Genomic DNA, 5,827 nt, shown 5'->3' with positions numbered 1-5,827 from the left:
CTGGCCATAGCACACTGCTCACTTCCAGTCCCCAAATGAAAGGGTGCCCCAAAGGCACCCTTGTGCCTTTGCTGATGCTGTTCCTGATTCCTGGAACATCCTTCCTTCCCTGCTCAGTCTTCAAACCCCAGCTCAGTAGTGACGTGCTGACCTAAACCAGAGGATCACTTAGTTTGCCTCTGATTTCTGGCAACATTCCAAGTATTACCGGTCAAACTGTATGCAAGATGCTGTCTCCTCTCGTCTCCTACTAACTGATGATCTAGTGATAATTCGAGGTCTTGAAGGAGAAAAATGCACAAACAATACAGGACCCTGATGTTTATTCTGAATCCTTCTTATGTTGAATCAAAACCAAAGAATTTATCCAAAGAAAGTAAAGTCTCCCTTTGTATTGACTTGTAGTATATTCAGGCAAGGGACCTTTCTAGTCTTCCAGGCACAATATTTTATATTGATTTCTGACCAACTAAAGCCTGCTGTTCATTTCTGATTTGGGGGCTTAGAAAGATGTCTTTCTCATATGAGTGGCAAAAGGGATGACTTACTGTTTGCTGTGAAATTTTGCCTTTCACATACCATTCATCTTTCTGCCCACACAGCTGTCCCCACAGTAAAACAAGATCTTGTAAATTCAAGAATTACAGCACATAAGAACTGTACACGTATGGAGTGGTTACCCTCTCATCAACTAGCAGACTCTCAGTAAATATTGATTGAATGACTATATCAAGGAATAAAGGAAAACAACCTGTAATTTCATATGCTTGTTGTTTATTTGCTCAGTCAAGTCTGACACTTTGTGACCCATGGACTGTAGCCCTCCAGGCTCCTCCGTCCATGGAATTCTCCAGGCAAGAATGTTGGAGTGGGTTGTCATGCCCTCCTCCAGTGGATCTTCCTGACCCAGGGTTCGAATCCATGTCTCCTGCATTGGAAGGCAGATTCTTCACCACTTCATGGTAGTGAAATGAAAATATCTTTTCCTCTAGGCAGCGAGACCTACTCAATATTGTTTTAATACCTTAGAAGAGGTAAAAGCTTGCCCTTCTTGAGTATAAAAGTGACACTATTTAATTATAATAGCAATGAAGTTTGGAATGTCCTCCCAACCCACTATTTGGTCTCTACTCACACCCTATATTAACCCAGGTTGCATATATATCTTTATTCTTATACTTAAATTTATTTATAATACATGCAACATATACTTATTATGTTCTATATTTACATATTATTACACTGAAATGATTAAAGAGGAGTAATTTGTATTTTTGTGTGAAAAATGAGGTTTTTTTCAGCTGGAGAAATTAGTCAGCTGGGGCCTAAGGTCATCTCACCTTTGGTGAATGATCTTCTTATGACCCCTCGAGAGTCATGAGCTGTGATACTTCCATTGGTCACTCCTCCTGGGCCTTCTACCAGTATTAATCAATAACTGTAAAGAGTAGGTCTTGGTCTATTGGTTTATATTAATAGAAGGCATGTAGCTTTCAGGACTAGTATAAACCTTTCGACTTCACCAGAATAGAGTGTAACGTCCATAAAGAAATCTCTTTTGTGATACTAAAGTATATGGAAAACTCTCAAGAAAACTTTACTGGTCATTCATTAATTTATTGATGCCAAGCAATTATTTTCAAAAAAAAAAAAATCTGTTTGCAAGGCTGGGATACTGCTCTCTTCATCTTTTGACTCATCTATCCAGCCAAATATTTGTAACTTAAAAATTTCTGAGCTTGATGAGAAAACTATAACAACCAAAATATTGGCTTCCCCAGGGGCTAAGCAGTAATGCAGGAGACACAGGAGACGTGGGTTCGATCCCTGGGTTGGGAAGATTCCCTGGAGAAGGGAATGGCAACCCACTCCATTATTCTTGCCTGGGAGGATGCCATGGACAGAGGAGCCAGGGGGAATGGGGGCTACAGTCCATGGGGTCACTAAAGAGTCAGTTACAACTTAGCAACTAAGCAACAACAACAAAAATAGTGACGATCGAGGCCCTGCTGGCACCTGCACTCACTGTTCCGAGTGTCCTATGTGGTCCTTCGTGAGCACATCGTGAAGAACTGTGTAGTTTTAATTCTGGTTAACCCACTTAAGAAATTAAAGCCATTGATCTGTATGCCGTTTGTAAATAGACTGAAAAGCAAACCACATATTTGATGCTCATTTCAACAAAAGGATGGACACATTACTGAGGACCTAGGATGTATGAGGCAGGAAAGAAGGATGTGTATAATGACCATAGAGGGGTTATGCAATCTGGTTATTAAGTCATACAATTACAAAAACACGCATGTTATAGAGTGCCTTAAAGTACTATCAGGCTTCCCTGGTGGCTCAGATGGTAGAGCGTCTGCCTGCAATGCAGAAGACCCGGGTTCAATCCCTGGGTCAGGAAGATCCCCTGCAGAAGGAAATGGCAACCCACTCCAGTACTCTTGTCTGGAAAATCCCATGGTCGGAGGAGCCTGATATGTTATAGTCCATGGGGTCTCAAAGAGTCGGACACAACTAAGCGACTTCACTTTCACTTTCTTTCACTTTAAAGTGTGATGTGTGCAGTTATTAGAAGAATTCAAAGAAAGAAATATGCATCCAGGATTAGGCAACTGGATTGGCTACCCTCATTGCTTTTGACTGGCAGGTGCAGAAGTCACAAAGCTGTAATGTGGCTGAGGCTTTGCTTCAGTAATCTGAGGAAAACATGAACAAGCCTCACTCTGATTTCTAGTTTGGTTCTTTGAAGCCTTACTTTTTATCCACTGGCCTACCAGGCTTGCTTTAGCATCAGACAGAAGCTGAAGATCGGAAAGAGTCCAGGTGGCAAATGTTTGCGTCTAACTCACAGGGGAAAAGAAATCAACAAGAAAAGAATTTCATTTCCCTGCAGAAACATGGAGCAGCTGCTCTGTGCAGGAGGAGCAGTGGCTTCTGTAGACCGTTATACACAGTGCTCGTGGTGTGCAAGCCTGAAGTTCTGGAACCTTATAATCTGTGTGTCTGTGGCTCCGATCAGCCTCCTTGCTGAATGAGTCACCAAGGAGCTGTCATGGGGGAAAGACGGAAAGATGAATCAGATAAACCTGCTCTTTTCAGAACCTGTATTTCCACCCACAAGCGTGTCAGATGTGGCAGCCCTCCTTTCTGGAAGCTTCTTTTGGAAGGAATTATTGTGATTCTGCAGCAGTTCATGGCACAAAGGTCACTGCAGGCTGTTTTTATTTATTTATTTGGCTGCGCCACGTCCTATGCGGGATCTAGTTCCCCAACCAGGGATCAAACCTGGGCCCCAGCATTGGGAGCACAGTCTTAGCCACTAGACCACCAGGGAAATTATTATTATTTTTCAATATAGAGCTTTTGAAGAGAGTTTTGAGCCTGGACAGCCCATGTTTTCCTGGGAGATAAGATGATGTTTTTGAGAAAGTGAATGAATGAAATGAAAATACAAGCTTCCTTGCCCCTAAAATTAGACAAATGTCACAGTCAAGTAAAGGGGGGAAAACTAGTGACCATCTTGAAACCATGTTTGGTAAAATAAGCTAAGTGGATTAAAACAATTTATATTCTCTTTTCTCATGGTAATTTGATTTATTATGCCCAGTGAAAAGAAGTTTCTTCATATCTTAATATATTCCAAATTTGCTCATTACAAAAATGATCTTCTCTTTGTTGACTGGTTTTTATTTCATTATTACATTATCCATCAGAGATTAGTGAAACCCTGCTACGTGCGTGCGCACTCAGTCTCTTCAGTCGTGTCTGACCCTTTGTGACCTCATGGACTGTAGCCCACCAGGCTCCTCTGTCTGTGGGATTCTCCAGGCAAGAGTACTCGAGTGGGTTGCCATGCCCTCCTCCAGGAGATCTTCCTGACCCAGGGATCGAACCCAAGTCTCTTACATCTCCTGCATTTGCAGGCGAATTCTTTACCATTAGCATCACCTGGGAAGTCCTGAAACCCTGCTACTTAGATAAAAATTTAAATCATTTTTATTTCCTGTAAGTTTAATTTTGTAACAAATTCTGATATAATGTGATTCCTTTTTGCAAGTAGTTTCAAACTATTCTGTGGCAGAAGATAAATATATATTGTATAATATTATGTGAAATAATATGTAATAAATATCTATATATTTAAAGAGCTGAGTGCGTGTGTGTAAAGTCCCTTCAGTTGTGTCCAACTCTGTGTGACCCCGTGGAGTGTATGTAGCCCACCAGGTTCCTCTGCCCATGGGATTCTTCTGCAGGCAAGAACCCAGGAGTGGGCTGCCATGCACTCCTCCAGGAGAATCTTCCTAACCAGGGGTCAAGCCCGAGTCTTTTAAGTCTCTTAAGTTGGCAGGTGGGTTCTTTACCACTAGTGCCGCCTGGGAAGTCCAAAGGTCTGAGCAGCTCCTGGATATTCATAGACACATGACTGTTAATCTGAGGTCCATGGATCAGCTGCAATCTGGGGCACAATTTTGTGTGAATGTATTATTTTCTGAAAATTAGACCCAGACCTCAAAGGCTCTGTGATTCAAAAAAGATTATAACTTCCTATATTAAAGACATAATACACCTTCGTTTATATATTGACAGTGTTTAAATGCCTTGAGACCCACCTTACAATGTTAACAGGGATTATTGTAATTAAGAAAAAATGCGTTTTTCCTGGTACTGAAACAAGAGTGTCTTTCCCTAAAGTCTGCATTGCAGTGAGCACTTACACCATAAAGAAGTCTTTCTGGACATTTTCATCCTTTTCTTCCTTCAGGTATGGCACCTCTGCATGTTCTTGTGTGACCGATGTTTCATTGGTTAAGACTTGGGGTTTCATAGCTCAAGATTTCATCTAGAACAGGCAGGGGTTGAATTCACACACTTCATATCTTTGACTCCACAATTTCCTGGTAGATTCCTTGTTATTTAAGTGTATTAAATAATACCGTCATAGATCTCTGAAAAATTTGTCAGAGATGGATGTAATTTGTCAGAGTGTAGATGTAATTTGCCTGGTTCTCTCACTTACATTGCCAGGACTGGAAGACTGGCAATTTTTCCCCCTCAAAATAGGTTTTCTTAATACATAGACTATAGAAGTGATTTTTCTGAAAAACATTTTTCCCCCCCAAGAGAGTTTCTTAGTAGAGTAGACATTTGTAGAATATACTGATCCATTCTGACATTTAAAAGGAGTCAGAGGGAAGTAAAATTTCTTTGTTTCAAAGCTTTGAAAGTCTCAGATGTTTAGTTGCTCAAAATTCGAGTTCCTGGTGTATCAGGCACTGTAATAGGCCCTGTATTCTAGTCTGGTGGAAATGAAAAGGCTCCATAGTCCAAATCATTCATTTATATGTGAATAAACCACACCTACTCTGATGGCTCCTATATTAGCCAAGGGAATCAGAAACCACCAATTTGCTCCTCTTTTATCTGGGTCCCTCAGTACGATAGGTCTAAAGACTCACTCCCAGGCACTTATGGAACAAGGAGAAAGATCCCGATGCTCTGTTGGTGGTAACGGTGGAGCAGGCACCACCCAGGCCAGCACATACTCCCTGATCCTTTGCTGTAAAGCAGGTTACTCGCATTTGCCAGGAAGCCTTCCCCTTCTCAGGGTCCAAGCTGTTCAGATTGGACAATGGACCTAGCCCAACACCTCCTTCACTCCAGCCCCACTGTGACTCAAGTGAAAGCAAAGTCAGAAACTAAACACTTAAAATACTGTTGATTTGGAGTTGAGGGTACTGATTACTGGAGTTTCTAAGTTCAACTCAATGAAAAAAATGTCAAAACATATCATATGTAATCAGAGATGTTAGGAGGCTTATTT

At 41.3% G+C, this 5,827-nt stretch overlaps 1 non-coding gene across 1 annotated transcript; it reads left to right on the top strand.

Annotated features, from left to right (window-relative positions):
* Window positions 1-2,335: 2,335 nt before the first annotated feature.
* TRNAC-GCA (transfer RNA cysteine (anticodon GCA)) lies at window positions 2,336-2,408 on the top strand. The gene has a single exon. It is a non-coding gene; the product is annotated as a tRNA-Cys (tRNA).
* The last annotated feature ends 3,419 nt before the right edge of the window (window positions 2,409-5,827 follow it).

Source organism: Bos taurus, chromosome 12 (assembly GCF_002263795.3).
Source record: "Bos taurus isolate L1 Dominette 01449 registration number 42190680 breed Hereford chromosome 12, ARS-UCD2.0, whole genome shotgun sequence".
Classification (NCBI taxonomy): domain Eukaryota; kingdom Metazoa; phylum Chordata; class Mammalia; order Artiodactyla; family Bovidae; genus Bos; species Bos taurus.
The sequence above is the reverse complement of the archived record's forward strand: the minus strand, read 5'-3'. Positions and strand labels throughout refer to the sequence as shown.